Genomic DNA, 21,003 nt, shown 5'->3' with positions numbered 1-21,003 from the left:
TTTAGTATTGTGCGAGCAAAGTACCCTTGGCGAGATTTCGCATGTTACTTAAACCATTTTTAATTTTTATCATGTGTGGAATAAAATGGTAGAAAGATTACAGAATTCGATAAGTGAAAAGAAATAATAGTAGATCAAACTGAAAAGAAAACTACCACCATATATCCGTGAGAATTTAGTTTATGATTTGCATAGCATGACATAATTAAAAGAGAAATTAGAAACATTCGAAACAGAAAAATTTTAAATTAACCGATTCGGGAATTTGAGAAAAGTAACTCAGCTACAAATGCAAAACAATAAGCGCTAGCCAAGCAAGGCAAAGAAGTATCATCTTCTTTTGATAATAATTCGTAATGTCATATTAAATTTTCTAGCATTAATTGTTATTCTTGTCAGGCCACAATGAAAATGTAATTCCATCAAGAATTGATAAATATCGAATTCAACATCGTATAAATGGCTGCTTAGGACTACGAACTGCGTAATTTGCATTAATTTCTAATGTTTAGTAAAGCTTCTTGAACTCTCATTTCTTTCTACGTGGGCCAGAATATCAACAAGACTTTGAAAATTAATTTAAAAAGAATAAAGCGAAAAAATCGTGCATACGAACAAAATTTACTAGGCTTATTAGCATTTTCTTCGTTGCCACGTGCGTTTGTTTTACCTTTTTCGTACGACATTAAAAAGTGGCTGCAGTGCCCCCTATAGTTCGTTGGAGTTGCGAATATAAAACCCATTGTTACAAAAATTCAGTGCCTTACAACATCAATATTAATAGTAATCATATTGAAAGTTTTGAATCAAGGCTTCTCCGAAGCAAACATGAGTTTAAAGCAATGATTTAAAGTCATTTAAACATTTGGAAACTCTACTTTTTGCACACTTAGGGAAACATAGTAGAGAGCTTTTTTTCCCCCTCGCTCTGGTTGTACTTTCCCTTCTTTGCGATGTAAATTCTTTCCATGTGTTGTTTATATGTGTAATAAAAAATATATCATGCGTAAGGGAGCCAAGGCGCATGATTCAGAGGATTCAGTAAACCAACTCTTTAAGTATGTAAAGTGTTTTCCAAGAATTCACTAATTTTTTTCTAAGTAATGACAAAGAAAAAATGACTGAAATTTAAAAATTAAATGAATAATTATCATAACTAATTTCTGTTGAAACTTTTGTGTTGAGGTGCATAATTTTAAAAAAGACGCTCTCCCAATCCAATTAGTCGAATATCCGGAAAATCAGAGTTATATGGATTTTTTCACAAAACAAATCCATAAATAAACAGAATAAACGTTTACTGTGAAAAATAATGGTTATATTATAACAAAGAACTGAAAGCATATACAAAGCTTGAACACAGAACGATGGTGGATGACCCTGAAACGGAAACATCATTTGTAATAGGTAGAATCAGCATGTAAGAGGCGCGTTCCTCGCAGATCCTATCGATGGCAAAATAATAACAAAGAACCTATTACAAATAGCACAAATGCTGTTTTCTCTTCAAGGTCATTCTTCATCTCTCCGTGGTCAAGCTTTACCACTTGTACTTCTGCTCTCTGGCTACGGGCCGGTTATTTGTGGCTTTATGCATAGAATTGTTTACAAGTTATTAAAAAAAATAAATAAATGCTTTATCACATCATGTATTAACAAAGAATTGGCCCACTGTCTTCTATTTCAAACACGTGTGAAGTTCGAATGCTTTATTTTCAACTAGTGGTACCCGCACGGCTTTGCCCGTAATAGAAAAATTAAAAGATCTTTTGGTTCGCCTGTATATTTACAAATGATGTATGGTGAATTTTCTCGCCAGTTGGCTTGTACCCATGTTAGGGTTCCACGTTATGATAATTTCGTAATTTACTCGTCCATCTTATGATAATTTTGTTCTTAAAATTGGAATAGAAAAAGAACCACATCGAATTTTCGAAAAATCGCTTCAAGGTGCACACCTCCTTGCTACAAACTAACTTTGTGCCTAATTTCATGAAAATCGGCCGAATGGTCTAGGCGCTATGCGCGTCACAGAGATCCTGACAGACAGAGAGACTTTCAGTTTTATTATTAGTAAAGATAAAGATTGTCCGGCGGGAGTGGTTTCAAGCTGACTCTCCAACGCTCCAATACTATGCCATGTTTATTAGATACCAAAATTTATTTTGAATACTGTGCGGGAAATGAACATTTAATCATAATAAAAGCGAATGCTTAGCATTCGTTCCGTTACGTTTTTTGCTATATGTTTGTACCTTGGGACACTTTTCATATTTCAATTTTTAACGTCAATTATTGAAATCAAATTTAAAATCTAAAAGTCACATTAAAATGCCCCAACATATTTCTCTGCAATATATGTTTTTAATTTCACACAATTTGAAAATAAAATGTTGCCAGTCATTTAAAGTAAGACTTCCAAACCGTCCCAAGGTACAACATCCTATTGTACCTTGGGACGCATCCTGTTGTGCTATGGGAAACTGTTAATGATTCAGGAAACAGCCATATACTTGAACCAATTTTGCGCAAAAAAAAAAAAAAAAAACTTATGTGTATTTTTCACGGTAATGAATTAAAGCATGAATAATAAATAATGAATTAATGAATTATTATCTATCACATTAAATGTGTTGAAAAGGCTTGGTCAGATTAGGACATTTTTCCATGTTCCTAAACATCCTAAACATAGATAAAATATTTAAAGTACTTCTCTTTTATAAGAAAATAAAATTCAGTTGATTAGTTTTACAAAATACAAAGACAGAAAATAAAACAAAAATGAAGAAAATATTTACTTTGGAGTGATCATGTTTTTTTTCTTTCTTAAAATCATCAATTTAACTCTTTTGATACTGATTGTTACTGTGGCACGATTTAATGGTAAAAGTTACTACAACCCAAGTTCAAAAAAAAAAAAAAAAATAGAATATCAGAACGGTTTAAACAAAACTTGTCAGTGAGTCGGGTAAAATGAATGTATGCTAATTAAGCAAAGTAAAACATGTTATTAATGAATAGGTAAAACAATTTCAACAACCTTAAAGATATTATTTTAGCAATTTAAGGGTCGTAAACACATTTGAAAATTATGTGGATTTTTTATATGGGCCAAAATTTTTATTCAACGGACTTCCATTAAATTTTTAGCACGGGCATCGCTGTGCGCGTACTGCTAGTCTTTATCTTTATCTTCATATATTAATAGGCAAGCCGTTTTCTTTCGGTACCGATTCCTCCTCTGTTTGTGAACCGATTTCCTTCATTCTTTTTTTGTTCGGTAGCTATTGCTGAGTTTTAGTGTCATCAATAAAAAATTTTGAAATCGAACGCTAATTAACGGAGATATTAATATAAAACGCATTTTTGTCTTAAATGGCTCTTTCTACGCAAACGGATGGTCCAATTTTTTCGAATTTGATATGGTTGGAAAGGACTTTAAAAAACAATTCTAACGAAAAAATTGTCAGGGCGCCCAAGGTCCAATAACCTAAATCCACTAGAAAAAAGTTATAAGCGTTTTTTAGTTAGCGAAACTCAAAAATTTTAATGTTATCTCTTTTCTATTGTTGAAACTCATTGTTGGAAGCGTGAAACATTAAGTTTTAATTCATTTTTTAAACCGATTTTTCTTCACGAAAAATGCATTTTAATGTTTCGATCTTGGTATGGTTGGAAAGCTCGCGAAAAATGCTTTAAAACACGTTTTACCCGGTTTTACCGCGCGCAAATTGAAACCCGTTATGTTGGCTAGAAACAGCGCTAGAAGCAATTAAAAGTTAGTGAAAATTTATTTTTATTTGCTTTTTCACTCCACATAGTTAGCGTGAAGAAATCGCTGGATAATATTGTGGTGTTGCCAATTCTCGCTTGAGCATAAATAAATGAAATACTTGCATTTGTTTTTATTATTGAGGCTTTTTGGGTAATTACGGGCATTTAAAATATTTTCATTTTGATTATGTTTTCGCGATTTTAATATTTAAATAAATTATTTTACGGAGTGATGGACGACTTTCAGTTCCAACTTCCAATAATACCTGCATTTGCTATCACCACAAACAGATCTCAAGGTGTAACTTTTGATAAAATTGGCGCTTTATTACGACGTCCAGTGCTTTCGCATGGATAATTACATGTTGCCGCGAGTAGAGTTCGTTCATTTAACTGTTGGAAATTTTATATTTAACGCCAAGATCATGCCTACTTTTACAAAAAATATTGTTTGTACAGACGTTTTACGTATTAAGGGAGTTTTGTGGCATAATTTCATTCATAACGACTTTCATAATTGTGAAATTTGCGAACTTTATCCATTTTGGCATCAATGCCAAGACGAGAAATATTTTTCTTTTGCATTCATAAAAAACGAGTACAGAAATGTCTATTTGTAAGGACCTGACTACGAATGAAGTCCCTCTTTAAGATGGGGTTCATTAAATTGTAACCGTTCGTGACAAGACGGAGGAAATAAATGACAAGAGGAATATACAATGGGGAGAATGGGATATCAAGCTTTTTTTTTTATAAGAACGTTAAGAAAAACAGTATGATATGTGTGGTAATGGGAAGAGGGGTTATGGTGAAGAATGAAACTTTGCGACAAAGGAGACAGAGATCAAAAATTTTGAAAAGCACATTTGTCAGTTTTCCCCTAAACCGTAAACAAATCACAAACACGATTTTTTTTTAATAGACTATTATTGCGACGTCCAGTGTTTTTGAAGTAAGTTGTGAATGTAGCAAGTAGGATTCGTTCATTTGACTGTTTGGAATTTAATAATTCTAATGGCAGATGTCAAGGCAACTTACTCAATAATATTAAACTTATTTAAAAAAGCATTGTTCATGGAGAAGTTTTACGTATAATCTGAGTTTTGCAGGGTCATTTCATTCGGGAAGATTTCGATGATTGTTAAATTGGCGGGCGCTCTTTATCTATTGGCGTCAAATTTTTGGCACCAATGGGGTGGTTTCCTTCAGTCAAAAGTACTACTTTTAGTCACTGAAATGGATAGAATGAGCAAAGAAAAAACCTGTGACCCTCTTCCTCCAATCAACTCTAATTTGAATTCTGAAACTTTGAATTCAAATTATATTTTTCGTAATCACGAGTTGCGACAAGACCTTACTCATTAGAGTTATTGTTTCTAGAAATGGCTCCCGCCCCCCAAGCATGTCTCTCCTCCTCGGTGGTTATGTGTGTATAGTTGTGTGTGTGCAGGCTTAAGTGTGTGCACAAAGGCCTGTGTATGTGTGTAAAGGTGCGCGCGTGTAGGAGAGAGTGTATGAGCATGCGTGTGTAGGACATGGACGCCACCACCCTGCACTGTAAAAAAAATTCGGAAACGTTTCTGAGTATATCGTGCAGCTGCGGTTCATGAAATTTTCAAAAACGTTTCTGAGTATTTCGGAATTCTCTTTCTGTAATGTCCGGAAACGTGTCTGAGTATTTCGGAATCCTCTTTCTATAATTTCCAGAAATGTTTCTGAGTACTTTGGAATCCTCTTTCTGTAATTTTCAGAAACGTTTCTGAGTATTTCGGAATCCTCTTTCCGTAATTTCCAGAAATGTTTCTGAGTATTCTGTGCAGCTGTGGTTCATGAAAGTTTCGAAAACGTTTCCGAGTATTTCGGAATTCTCCAAACAATTTTCAAAAACGTTTCTGAGAATTTCGGAATCCTTTTTCCGTGATTTTTTCTAAAAAATAATTCTTTACTATAGTATTGCATGCCATATCAGTTTCAATTCTTTCATATCTAAGAGCAATGAAACAAGCAATTTTAGAATCATTCGTGGATTTTTTTCCTTCTGAATTTCTAATGACAAATAGCACGGTTAACAGCATAACATATGCACAGTTATAAATTTTTGAAAATGTATGAAATAATATAGTAGTTTCATTCATAATCACAAAATCGTCGGGGGAGGGAAGGGGAGTACTTTCTCAAAAGTGGGATTGTTTGTTAAACAATATTAAACTTCAGTTTTTCTCTCAATATTTTCAAGACAAAATTATCTACATATTGTATTTTTAATGCAGAACTTAAAAACATATCTGGTATCAAACTTGATAGCTTTTATTTTCGGATAAAATTTGACAGAACTTATCTACATTTTGCGTTCCGAAATTCGTTCACGTCAAGTCAATTTCTTTGACGAACAAAGTGTACCGAAAAGTACCAACAGAGAAATTGATGAATTTAAATATGACACCAAAGTCCCCCTGCTGGAACCATTCGGGTTTATTCTTCTGTTCTTGCCCTTTTCCAGTTTATCACAAATATAGATACTTAATCAAAATAGGTTACTGATTTAGAGTGTGCGCAAAATGCATTATATATTTTATTTATTAAAACATTGAACTCTATTACATGATTATTCCATTTCATATATACGAGAGTCTCCCCCCCCCACACCATAAGAGTGATGGTGCACCCATAAAATGATATAAAGCGCCCCCCACCTTAAAAAAAGCAACCCCTTGAAAATGTCAATGGCACAGTCTGCGTGGTGAACGCCCCTCGTCTTCTCACCATATGTGCATTTCATATTAATAACATAGTATTTAAAAACTGATCACTTTTAAAACGATGACATGAAATAATATTACTTTTTATTTCAGCATGTAAATGCAGCTGTTCCATTTTTGCCACTGACTCATTCCTCCTGAGTGTCCTACATTAAACTAGTATATCCACGAAGGAAATGTTATTTTCGGAACTAATGTCAAGGAATTTTTTTATTGTTAACCACATTTAACAAAATGAATAAGCAGATGAATTAATTTCATAACTATGTTCTTACTAATAGATAACATGGTCATTTTCTAATGGTATAAATATTTTTAAATGAATGAATAAATTATAATAAAAAAAGATAAATTATACCGGCACATTTTTTGTGAAGCATATTACAATACTAGAAAATATTTGCATTACCATATTTCTAATGAATTAAACAATTGATTTTTTTTTTCTTTTTGAACCAAAATGTATGTACATCTAAGTATTTCCAAATAACTTTTCTGTGATTGCTTCTCAAATATAAATCTTATTTCTTTTGCGTAATTAATCAGTTTCAGTTGGTTACAACAAACAGTACACCGCGCACATAGGTATGTAGGATAACTTTAAATTAATTCGATAAACCCAAAAACAGTTACAATTGGAGCCTCATCAAATGCAAATCAACAAAAATATAAATGTATATAACAACATGTTTTAAAATATTCATTAATACTTACAAGTGAACATGAGCGGAAGAAAATCTAAGTACCTCCATTACAACTGAATAAGTAATCCAAAGGGTTTCGTTTCATTAAGTATAAACACGGGTGTTGAAACTATTCACGCTTGAACACACAATATATATCTAATTATGGTCGCATTGGAAATTGTAAAGAAGCAAATGGTTATGAACTAACTTAATAGCTGCGTACATCGTCTAAAAAATCAAGGGCAGTCCAAAATGCAAAGGCGTAAAATTAGTTTCGACACATTTTCCTACTCTCTAGACATGAAATAAGAAGCAATCCAATGCTAAACAGTTGCTGACTGCAGCAACCATAGATAAGAAAAAAAGAAGTTCTCGTTATTTCCGACTCATTGGCGCCTGTGTTGGAAGGATGAAATAGGTTTCGAAGAGTTGCGTCATCACTTCCGCTTCTAGATATCTTGAAATAACAAAAAGCTTTCTGAATATTGAGGAGTTCGCTATTGGATGAAGGATTCCTACTATTTCGGAAACGTTTCCGATATATCTAGAAACGTTTCCGAAATTTGTTACAGTGTGCAGTAGTGGATTCCGGGGGACAGTGCTCAGGACCGGAGCAGTCGTGCCGCCGCCGGTGGGCGGTGGCGCTGCTGGTCCAAGCTGAAAAAGGAACCACAACGTCAAGGACTGTCAAATAAGAATAATAAGCAATTGTGATTGCTCAAAAAAAAAAGAAAAAAAAAAAAAAAAAAAATAAATAAATAACATGGACCCAGAAAATACTTTCATTTTCCCAACAGTTTTTTTTTGAGCAATTACGATTGCTTATTGTTCTCATTTGACTGTTTTTGGCGTCACGCTGATTTTTCCCACCGCCACCCTCAGCGCCATCACCGTGGACCGGCTGGCTCCTCACGATGCTGCTCCTATAGCGAAAGTCGTCTCCAGGTTGCATCCATGTCCTACACACACGTGCATACATACACAACTACACACGCGCACATACACACACACAAACACATACACACAAACACACACATACAAACACTTACACACACGCATACATACAGACACCCACACATACACACACATACACAACTACCCACACATTCATGCATGCACACAGACACAAACACATATGCCTACACACACATACACATACCCCCCAACACACACATTCATACACACACATACACATAACCCGTACACACAAACACACACGCCTACATACACACACTCGTGATTGCGAAAAACATAATTTGAATTCAAGATGTCCAAATTCAAATTAATTTTTTTTGAGCAATCACGATTGCTTATTGCTTTCATTTGACTGTCCTTGACGTTACGGTTCCTTTTTCAGCTTGGACCAGGGCTGCAGCACCACCGTCCACCGGCGGCGGCGCGGCTGGTCCTGAGCACTGTCCACCGGAATCCACACTGTAAAAAAAATTCGGAAACGTTTCTGAGTATATCGTGCAGCTGCGGTTCATGAAATTTTCGAAAACGTTTCTGAGTATTTCGGAATTCTCTTTCTGTAATGTCCGGAAACGTGTCTGAGTATTTCGGAATCCTCTTTCTGTAATGTCCAGAAACGTGTCTGAGTATTTCGGAATCCTCTTTCCGTAATTTTCAGAAACGTTTCTGAGTATTTCGGAATCCTCTTTCCGTAATTTCCAGAAATGTTTCTGAGTATTCTGTGCAGCTGTGGTTCATGAAAGTTTCGAAAACGTTTCCGAGTATTTCGGAATTCTTAAAACAATTTTCAAAAACGTTTCCGAGAATTTCGGAATCCTTTTTCCGTGATTTTGTGATTTTTTCTAAAATATAATTCTTTATTATAGTATTGCATACCATATCAGTTTCAATTCTTTCATATCTAAGAGAAATAATACAAGCAATTTTAGAATCATTCGTGGATTTCTTTTTTTTTTTTTTTGGAATTTCTAATGACAAATAGCATGGTTAACAGCATAACATATGCACAGTTATAAATTTTTGAAAAATTATGAAATAATCTACTAGTTTCACTCCTAATCACAAAATCGTCGGGGAATTGGAGTGGGGGTACCTTCTGAAAAGTGGGGATTGTTTGTTAAACAATCTTAAACTTCAGTTTTTCTCTCAATATTTTCAAGACAAAACTATCAACATATTGTATTTTTAATGCAGAACTTAAAAACATATCTTGTATCAAACTTGATAGCTTTTATCTTCGGATAAAATTTGACAGGACTTACCTACCCTTCGCGTTCCGGAATTCGTTCACCTCAAATCAATTTCTCTGACGAACAAAGTGTACCGAAAAGTACCAACAGAGAAATTGATGAATTTAAATATGACACCAAGTCCCCCTGCTGGAACCATTCGGGTTGATTCTTCTGTTCTTGCCCTTTCCAGCTCATCACAAATATAAATACTTATTCAAAATAGGTTACTGATTTTATTTTTACAGTGTGCGCAAAATGCATTATATATTTTATTTATTAAAACATTGAACTCTATTACATGATTATTCCATTTCATATATACGAGAATACCCCCCCCCCCCCACCATAAGAGTGATGGTGCACCCATAAAATGCTATGAAGCACCCCCCCCCCCTCGAAAAAGCAACATCATATACATTATAAATCAAAGTATCATATACATTATAAATCAAAGTATCATATGAATTATAAGTCAAATACTTTAATATGGTGTAAAAATACAAAATTATTTTATTAAGAATTTTTTTTTTTTTGCTTTTGGTAAAATTGAGGCTCGTAAAACGAAAAAAAATGAAGACACTTTTAAATACATACATGTATTTATTTGTTAAATAAATTAATACACATTTAACTAATTTAAAGCGTTTCGCTAATGCAAATATTTAAAGAGATATCGTCATTTAGATAATACTGAAGCACTATGTTCCTAATTACAAGAGATAGTTTTTTTTTTTACTTCATACAATCTATCTACACTGTTTACAAGAGAATGAAAACATGCAACCTTAAAGACGAACTATCAAACCTGACAATTTGCATATTATACCATTTAATTCATAATGCTTGATACATAAATGTTCAGCCAAATATTAACTGAGATTGACACATAAAAACAAAGTACACAATAACACTTATTTAAATTTTTTTATATGAACTAAATCTCTTTAAAGTAATAGAGTTGCAAAGCGACTTACCTATTCGTCGGTGGTGGTCTTTTGCAGGCTTTGCTCACCAAAAAGGTGATTTTTATGACAGAATAAAATTCTGCCAACAAAAATTACCCATTTGGTAGAAAGAAGAAAAGTATCCAAGAAAAAAGTAAATTACCTACACAAGTTATGCGACGCAATGAATTTACATGGCGTCCTCTAGGCAGTTATTTGGTTTTTAATTTCAGTTTGTATTCCTTCCGCGAGCATGCGTCGAGAATTTGCACTTCGTACTTAAAAATAAGTGACATAGCTTCAAATTCAATCTCATGACGATACATAAGCAAGAAAATATAAGACTTTAAAATTATCTTCAGTGAATTCATGCGAGGAACAAAACTTCTACTAATCCCCTTGATGAGTGTTACTTCGCATACATGAGTCAGCACTTGTTTTCATTGCGTGCTTTCGAAAGTTTCAGTTTAGATTTGCTGCTGAACTATAAAATTGCCGTGTAATCTGCGCATGCGTCGACTCTTACTTTCTTGCTAAACGGGAAACGTTTCTGATTATAGCAGAAAACTGCGGAGGGCGTACGAATCTGTGTATTACGGAAAACTTTTTTGTATATTCAGAGAGTTTTCCGAGATTTTTTACAGTGCACTTTTGCTGGGCGGCGGCGTCCATGTCCTACACACGCATGGTCATATACACTCCCCTACGTGCGCACGCCTTTACACACATACACACGCCTACGTGCACACACGTAAGCCTACACACACAACTATACACACGTAACCACCCAGGAGGAGGGACATGCTTGGGGGGGGGGAGCCGTTTCTAGAAACAATAACTCTAATCAGTAGGGTCTTGTCGCAACTCGTGATTGCGAAAAACATAATTTGAATTCAAAGTTTCGGAATTCAAATTAGAATTAATTGGAGGAAGTAGTAGGTCACAGATTTCCTTTTTTTTTTAAATTAATTTTTTTAAATGTCCGATTTTTCAAACAAGGCGTGATCTCTATGACTCCACAAATGATGCACTTTGCCACATCTTTCTACTACGTTTCCACGTTATGGTAATCAAGCAGCGAATTAAAATTGCGCTCTACGTTTGCTATCAACCATATCGTTGCCAATACACGTGAGTAAAGATGTGAATTAAATATTTTGGACCGTGAATGGCAACACTGAATGGCATTTCATCATTTGTGATGTCATCGGCAGAAGCGTTAAACGATGAAAGAGCACCGATTGAAGTATTTTTTTTTAAATCATTAAACTTAAAGAAATTATTTGAAAAATGGTCAGATTCTATGTTTTTAAGCATGCTCTTTCCGAAAAAATACTTTTAAAATTTTGGAAACGACCCCATTGCAGCTCGAGAAATGTTTTTACTTTGCATACGAAAACAAAGAGTAGGAAAATGTATATTTGCATACGGTTGCCACAAAATTAGGGTTGTCTATGAACGAAGTCCCGCTTTAAGATGAGGTTCACGCAATAGTAACAGTTTGTGACAAGGGAGAGGAAAGACATGACAAAAGGAGCATACAATGGGGAGAACATGACAACAAGCCTTTCTTTAGTAGGAACATTTATGAAAAACATAGTGACATGTGACAAAGGGAAGAGGGGGCATAGTGAAGTGCAAAACATTGTGACAAAAAGGGGGGAAGGGGGTCGAAAATGTTGAAAAGTGTGACATCAGTTATGCACCGCCCTTAACCATAAAAAAATCACAATGTCGACCTTTTTTAAAAATTGTACTATTATTACGACGCCCAGTGTTTTTGAATGGATGGTTATATGTTGACACAAGTAGAGTTAAAATGTCAGTAATCCAACGTTATTAAGCACAAAACTTGCAAATGATTGCATACACGTGTTTCGGTGTTACAAGGAACACCTTTTTCAATGCAAAGAAGTGTGAGCTTTTGGATGAAAAGTCATCCGAGAAAAGCAACACGGTGGAACAGGAGGTAGTATAAATATCAAAAAATAGAAATTAAACAAAACAAAAAAGATAAAATGACACATGGAGACAAAATTTATTATATAATTCCATCAGGAAAAAACCGTTAAGTAATAAATTTTAAAAGAAAACCCATAAACAATGCAAAAAGTCCAAAAATGAAACCACTCTGAATAAATTAGCAATAAATTTACCAGCGGGAAAAACTATGTATGGAAGCAATGTATCAAATGGAGAAATGCAGAAAAAACAGAGTGAAGGATAAACATATCGGAATTAGTTAATCACAAAACGAAATAAGAAAGCAAAAAATAAAAGTAAGAAATGTACGACGTTTACATAAAAATAATAGAAAATCTAAACCAATTTTAACAAAGGAGTCCACACAGAGGAAAAATAGGGAATTGCAGTAAGATCGTTAACTAAATTAGAACGGTTCCTCAGGATGTGAAAAGATTCCCAAAAATCAAGATCCAACGAATTGGGGCATTTTTGGATAATTTGATAAGAGTTAAAATCAAAAGAGTGATTCGATTCCCAACAGTGTTGAGCAATACTGGATTTATTCAGCTGTTGTTTTCTCACATAGCTTTGATGTTCTTAATAACTTAACTTTAATAACATAAAGCTTAATAGCTTTGATGTACTGAATAAATCCAGTATTGCTCAACACTGTTGGGAATCGAATCACTCTTTTGATTTTAACTCTTATCAAATTATCCAAAAATGCCCCAATTCGTTGGATCTTGATTTTTGGGAATCTTTTCACATCCTGAGGAACCGTTCTAATTTAGTTAACGATCTTACTGCAATTCCCTATTTTTCCTCTGTGTGGACTCCTTTGTTAAAATTGGTTTAGATTTTCTATTATTTTTATGTAAACGTCGTACATTTCTTACTTTTATTTTTTGCTTTCTTATTTCGTTTTGTGATTAACTAATTCCGATATGTTTATCCTTCACTCTGTTTTTTCTGCATTTCTCCATTTGATACATTGCTTCCATACATAGTTTTCCCGCTGGTAAATTTATTGCTAATTTATTCAGAGTGGTTTCATTTTTGGACTTTTTGCATTGTTTATGGGTTTTCTTTTAAAATTTATTACTTAACGGTTTTTTCCTGATGGAATTATATAATAAATTTTGTCTCCATGTGTCATTTTATCTTTTTTGTTTTGTTTAATTTCTATTTTTTGATATTTATACTACCTCCTGTTCCACCGTGTTGCTTTTCTCGGATGACTTTTCATCCAAAAGCTCACACTTCTTTGCATTGAAAAAGGTGTTCCTTGTAACACCGAAACACGTGTATGCAATCATTTGCAAGTTTTGTGCTTAATAACGTTGGATTACTGACATTTTAATTTTTCAGCACAAAGGTATTTATTCTTTACAAGTAGAGTTCTTTCATTTGATAGTTGGAAATTTATATTTCTAATGACGAAGAAGCAACTTACTCAATAATAGTAGACGTTTTATAAGTAACATTTGTCACACAGAAGTTTTACATATAAATTTAGTTTTTATGCATTATTTCATACGGGAAGATTTCGAAAATTGGATAATTGGTGATTTTTATCCATTGGCGTCAATTTTTTTGTTTCCAATGCCAGCGCGAAGAATGTTTTTTCTTTGGATACGTAAACAAAGAGTAGGGAAATATCTATTTGCATAGGGTTAGCACCAAGCAACATGATATCCAAAATAAAATTATTCAAGCCAGCAATTTGTCGGACACACCAATTTCTCAATAGGGTTGTTTCCTTCAATCAAAAGTACTACTTTTAGTCACTGAAATAGATAGAATAAGAAAAAAAAAAATGTTGAGCCAGAAAAAAACTTTTATTTTCTCAACAGTTGATTTTTTAAAACTTTTTTGAATGTGTGATTTTGGAAATAAGGCGTTATCTTTATGACGTTATAAGAGATGTACTTTGGCACGCGACACCATTGCCGCGCTAAATATTTACGGTTTGCTCTCAACCTCGTTTTCAGGTTATGATAATTTGCGTTGTTTTCTAATGGCATCAATGAGTGGCATTTTATCACTTTTGATGCCAAAAACTTAATTTCAATCTGCGCACCGATTAAAATAGTTAAAAAATATTAATTTTTTTTCAAATTATTTAAAAATGGTTAAAACCTTTGTTTTTAAGCATTCTCTTTCAGTAAAAAATACTTTGAAAATTTCGGAAACGACCCCATTACCGAAATATCCCCTTTCATCCATTTATTTTAAGATTAACAGATAAAACGCAAAATTGAAACAAATTATTACTGTAGTATTGTGTGTCCGTATAAAAATTGTATGTTTTCAGATATGCAGTAAACATGAGTAAGAGTAGAAATAAAAATGTTGGAAATAGTTAAATTCATACAAGTTTTCTCAAATATTCATTTATGAATATGGTCGCATTTCGACCACTGGGCGGCGAACACTAGTTATTACTAATTAATAAAGCTGACAGTCCCTCTATCTGTCAGGATCTCTGTGACGCGCATAGCGCCTAGACCTTTCGGCCGATTTTCATGAAATTTGGCACAAAGTTAGTTTGTAGCATGGGGGTGTGCACCTCGAAGCGATTTTTCGAAAATTCAATGTGGTTCGTTTTCTATTCCAATTTTAAGGACACAATTATCATAAGACGGACGAATAAATTACGAAATTATCATAACGTGGAACCGTAACATGGGCACAAGCCAATTGGCTAGCTACGAAATTATCATAACGTGGAACCGTAACATGGGCACAAGCCAATTGGCGAGATACGAAATTATCATAACATGGAATCGTAATGTCATTGCTGATGAATTGAACGTGAATAATTTGTGTCTAAAATAAGCCAAATAAATAATCTTTATCTTCTTTATCTTTATCTTTACTAATAATAAAGTTCAAAGTCTCTCTGTCCGGAGGATGTCTGTAGGATGTCTGTAGAATGTCCGGAGAATATCTGGATATCTGTGACGCGCATAGCGCCTAGACCGTTCAGCCGATTTTCATGAAATTTGGCACAAAGTTAGTTTGTAGCATGGAGGTGTGCACCTCGAAGCGATTTTTCGAAAATTCAATGCGGTTCGTTTTCTATTCCAATTATAAGAACAAAAATATCATAAGATGGACGAGTAAATTACGAAATTATCATATCGTGGAACCGTAACATGGGCACAAGCCAATTGGCGAGATACGAAATTGTCATAACGTGGAACCGTAACTTGGGCACAAGCCAACTGGCGAGATATATTCTTTCTTTATCTTCTTTATCTTTTACTAATAATAAAGCTGAAGGTCTCTCTGTCTGGATCTCTGTGACGCGCATAGCGCCTAGACCGTTCGGCCGATTTTTATGAAATTTGACACAAAGTTAGTTTGTAGCATGGGGGTGTGCATCTCGAAGCGATTTTTCGAAAATTCGATTTTGTTCTTTTTCTATTTCAATTTTAAGAACAATTTCCGGAGCAAAGTTATCCTAAGATGGACGAGTAAATTACGAAATTATCATGACGTGGAATGGGAGAGCGAATGAACGTAGCCAATTGGCAAGAAATTCATCATCCTATATTTGTAAATATACAGGCGAACCAAATGACCTTTTAATTTTCTACTACGGGCAAAGCCGTACGGGTGCCACTAGTAAATGAATAAAAGTACATAGTAGTTGAGACACAAGTGAAAAAAATGATAAAATAAAGTATTCAGTATGTTTCATATGCGTTTAGTTAGCCTTGACCGTAGCGCCTTGACATAATTATCAGAAAATATCACTGAGTTATAAAGGTTAACTAACGTTGAATATCATGGGCGCCCACAGGGGGGGGGGGATTATAGCGCCAGTTCCGCCATCAAAATTTGTGGGGGGGGGGGGATTTTAAAAGTTATTTATTTCAATTTATTTATTAATATGTTTAAATTTATGTATTGATTTATATATCTATATATATATTTTAATTTTATTCTGTTTATATTTTAGTTTATTCATTTATTTAGTTTGTGTGTGTCCTGTGTATATGTTTTTGGCGAGGCATACAACTTTTATTTTAAAATAATATAAATAAAAGTAAATAAACAAGTTAAAAAAAATAAAATTAAAAAAAATAATTCTTAAAAATATTAAAAACGTAAATGAAGTTAAAAAAATTAACTAAAAAAATAAAAAAGGAATAGAATGTTGAGAAAACTTTAGGGGGAATTTGCACTATTGAATTTGGGGGGGGGGGAGGGGGCACCTCTGTATCTCTGGAATTGGTACTGAAATTCTGGAATTGGTATCAATTTGAAATTGATTTTACTAGAGAACAGAGAGTGAATAAGCTTGATAGGTGGCGCTGTGACAAGTTTAATTTTATCTTTTGCCTCGCGGTGGAAGCGAGTTTCTCCTTTCACTTTTACGAGAACACTCAGAGGAAAAGGACGTCCAGTAAGTTCTGATTTTTTTAAAAGTTATAATGACACCTATATGTCGGCTTTTTTGACATATCTTAATCAAACAATTGTTTATAACGCTGGCTTTTTTGTTTTTGCTGCAAGATGTTGAAATGAGTTAAACAATCCTCAGCTGATACTGGTTAAGTTGTATTCGCACATGTGTAACGTTTAAAGAGCCGGCTGTTTCAATTTACTGATTAATGTGCTATTCTGGATAAAATATTTTTTTGGGTTTTAAGTCACTGAAATCAACTTCATACTATTTTGTTTAGTAAAATTAATACTGATCGACTCTTTCATTTAGTAGTTTTAGTTGCTGTGCTGTATTTTAAAAATTATGGCATGTGTTTAAAATTTAATTTGTTGAGAATTTCTTTTTTAAAAATGAAGCTTATTTTGATATACATGAGTAATGTTTCAAATATTACTCATTCAAGATGTTCATGAACTGTTATATGCTTCACATGCTTTTGTGTACGCTCATTATTAAAGAAAAATTTTAGAATTCATTGAAGGTATTTGTGTGGAAGAAAAACTTTCACACGTGGAAGGAAAAAAAAAGAAAGGCTACAAATAAAATAAAATTGATAAATTAAAAAAGCATCAAAAAATTCCGAGTGGAAACAATTTGAAATGAATATTGCGTATTGTAATTAAATTTGATGTGATGTTGATTAAAAAAAAAAAGGATTCGAAAACAATTTCAATTAAAACACCTTTGTTGCCTTCCTTTTATTAATTGGGCTTCTCAATTAAGTTTGTCAAGGAGGCAGGGGTGAACACGAGGGGAGGGGGGATACATGGCTTTTAGGTGACATTGATATTTCTCCGGGGAGGAGGGGTGACTTGTGGAGGGGGACCCATGAAGAGGACAATTCCTCTGGGATATTTTAAATGTATAATGCATTTGAAGAATTGAAGGTTTCTCTGGAAAAAGACCTAAGTCTACTTTTTGATGAACTCTTTGTGCTATGTTTCATTCATTCATTTTATAACATGTAAATTAACCTTAACTTATCGTAATATTTGTAATTAAGCACTATTTTATCAAATTATTTTTACAAATTATTCCCCTTTGAATAATTTTTAAAAATTGTCATTCTAGTAAAAAGTAAATTTACATTCATTTGAAACATACATGTTAATTTTAACTAATCTTATGATAGTAATTAAGCATTGTTTTTTCAAATTAGTTTTAAAATGTACTTTCCTTTGTCATTCTCTTAGTAAGTAAACTTGCATTTCTGTTTTATTTGAAGTCTAGAAAGTCGCCCGTCAATGTATGACGGACGACTTTGTTAATTTTATGCTCGGGGATACGTGTACTTTGGGATTTTAATCATGTACATGTATTCGGGGTACATTTATTCGTTGAATTTATACTCGGGGATACATGTTAATTTTAACTAATCTTATGATAGTAATTAAGCATTATTTTTTCAAATTATTTTAAAATGTATTTTCCTTTGAAATTGTCATTCTATTAGTAAGTAAACTTACATTTCTGTTTTACTTGAAGACTAGAAAATCGCCCGTCTGTGTAAGACGGGTGAAAGTTGCTTCTACTCTTCTGCATTTTAACGAAGCAATTGCCTGTTTGGAGATATTTTGATAGTTGGAATTGTAACTCTAACTCCAGTGGATAAACCCTGAAATCCAGTAGATAGCGTTAATGATTGATCACTTTTTCGTTTCTTCTCTCCTAGAATGAGTCTTACCAGTAAAACAGTTAAGTCACCAGATTCAGTTCAGCCTTGTCAAAATAGAGCACTTCCCTGCATGTCAAACATTACCGAAAAATATTATCAAATTATCATGCCGTGGAGCGAATTCCATTGTTGATGACGTCAGGAGCGTTACTCGATCATTCGCTATTATACATATGAAGATTGGATGTAGGTCGTTTTTCCAGTGACCCCCTTCATTTTTTACTTTCTTCTATATCTAATATATAGAAGAAAGTATTGGATTCGTGCAAATTTTCGAATTTCAAATTTTGACGGATTCGAACGTTTTGAGGTGTGCTGAGTCCATTTCGACCATTTTTGGAAAATGTCTGTCTGTGTGTGTGTGTATGTATGTATGTGTGTGTGTATGTATGTGTGTCACGTCTGTGTGTGACCAGTTTTTTGTGGCCGCTCTACAACAAAAACTACCGCATGAAATCGAACGAAATTTAGTACACATATGTGCCCCTATGTGAACTTGTGCCCATTAGTTTTTGGCGCGAATTCCTCTAAGGGAGGTGGAGCAATGGGACGTTTTTCGAGTTACGTGTGCTTGCTATTCCTCAGGAAGTAACTGGCGGAATCAAACAAAATTTGGTCCACGTGTTGCGCCTAACAGGAACAGGTGCTGATTCAATTTTGGTGTCAATAACTCAAACTGGGGTTGAGCTGTAGAACGTTTTTTGTCGTCAATTGTGACTGCTGTATCTCAAGAAATAATGAACGGAATGAAAGAAAAATTTATCGGCAAGTAGCCCTTAGTGGGTATAAGAACTGATTTTATTTTTGTGTCAACAGCTAAAAGGGGGGTAGCGCAATCACCCGTTCTTTTTTTCCATTTTGAGTGCCCTATCTCAAGAAGTAATGCCACGTTCTGGTTGAAATTTGGAATATATGTGAATCCATATGTCAACAGGCTTTGGTTCTATTTTGACGCCGATCGCTCCAAGAGGTGTTGATTTTTTTTTTCTTTTTGCGAATAAAAATATTTTTATTAATGCAACAATAAGAAAGATAAATCGTAATAGATTGTCGTCTGCGTATTTCTCGTGATTTTAATTGTATGGAAATGATAGGAAATATTATCTCAATGATTTAAAATTTTGAACTGTTGCCATCTTATGTTTGTTAACAAATAAAATATTTGTAATTCATTCAAGCAAGGCTTTTAAAATAACTTTCAATTTTCGCTCTTTGCTTTGCTTTTGCAATAATTCAGACATTGGGATAGTAGTCAAGTTTTTGCATGTGCCATTTTGTTTTTGTTGGGAATATTGCTTCCTCGTCAAGCATGGGGAGGGATCAGAAAAAAAAAAAAAAAAGAAAAATATAGAAGAAAGTGTCGTAATGGCCACAACATACTAGTTTTTATCTGTCAGCATTATTCTACTTTTATGCAATATGCTATTCAGTACGCATCTTTATTCGCCCTCACGTGGAATAGAAACATGACCAGTCCGATTCGACTCAATGGTAGTATGCCACGAATTCGATATAGTATTTTGATCATTAATTTGCACTGAAATGACAGTGGTTCCTCATCCAAGAGCGATGGCACACCTTTTCTCGAATGGTCGATGACCCCTGAAAAAGACCCCTAATTCCCCCATTTCAATGACGCAATCTGTGGCCGTGAATCTCCCTCGTGGGCATTACATTCCTCCGCATCAAATTCACCAAGATCGATCGATGTCTCGTTTTGCAGCTGTGTGTGTGCATTTGCGATTTTCCGTGCTTAGCACCATTGCGTTTTGTTTGTTTTTCCTCGAGTGCAAAATTTCGTTCCATTGCTAACGTGTGGCATAAAACATGCGGTGGTAAAACAACGAGCAAAATATGTAAGGGGTTTAAGGACCCTTAACTTTCAAAATGTTCGACTTTCTGGAAAAAAATATACGTTACGTCTAGTTTAATTCTGAACAATTTGATACCTTATTTATTACCATACGCAAAACACTTTTCAAGTTATCGAAACAATGCGTATACTTTCCCCATAGAGATTTATCTTAACAGCAGCTGTTTAAGCCTCTTTTTCTCAGGTTGCGTTTTCTCAGGTTTCTCGTTTTGCGTGCATGATATTTCAGAAAGTTTGTTATGTATTTTCGTAAAACTTTTTGTGCATGTTTTTTAGTTTATTTTTATGATCTGAACCTAAACTTATTTTTTTTTAATTATTTATTTATTATTATTTTTTTAAATTTTATAAGTTAACTAGCTGCGTTGCCCGGCTTTGCCCGGTCTACCTTGAAAAAAAACATTGCTTCAAGTGAAGTATCTTCAATAACCAGGATTAAATGAAAGAAAAAAAAAGCATCATGCAACATTTTCTCGCCAAACAATGACGACAGATACTAAAATAATTTTAAGAAATTATAAAAAAATTTTGAAAAAAAAAAAAAATAGAACCGACTTCAAAATTGCTCTAAAAAGTGAAAAATAATTTTATTCTTTAAACACCATCGATTATACTTTTAAACATATTTTTGAAGTTGGCGCAAAAACGATCGATAAAATCATTTACA

The 21,003-nt window shown here is 33.8% G+C and overlaps 1 protein-coding gene across 1 annotated transcript in view; it reads left to right on the top strand.

Annotated features, from left to right (window-relative positions):
* The first annotated feature begins 16,715 nt into the window (after positions 1–16,715).
* LOC129225949 (ornithine aminotransferase, mitochondrial-like) overlaps positions 16,716–21,003 on the top strand; it is a 45,652-nt gene continuing 41,364 nt past the window's right edge. The window contains exon 1 of the mRNA XM_054860501.1: positions 16,716–16,746. The gene's annotated coding sequence lies outside the window, so the exon portion shown is untranslated. The remainder of the gene's footprint in view (positions 16,747–21,003) is intronic.

The sequence above is a fragment of the Uloborus diversus genome, chromosome 7 (genome assembly GCF_026930045.1).
Source record: "Uloborus diversus isolate 005 chromosome 7, Udiv.v.3.1, whole genome shotgun sequence".
NCBI classification, from domain to species: domain Eukaryota; kingdom Metazoa; phylum Arthropoda; class Arachnida; order Araneae; family Uloboridae; genus Uloborus; species Uloborus diversus.
This window is presented reverse-complemented; position numbering and strand designations above follow the sequence as displayed.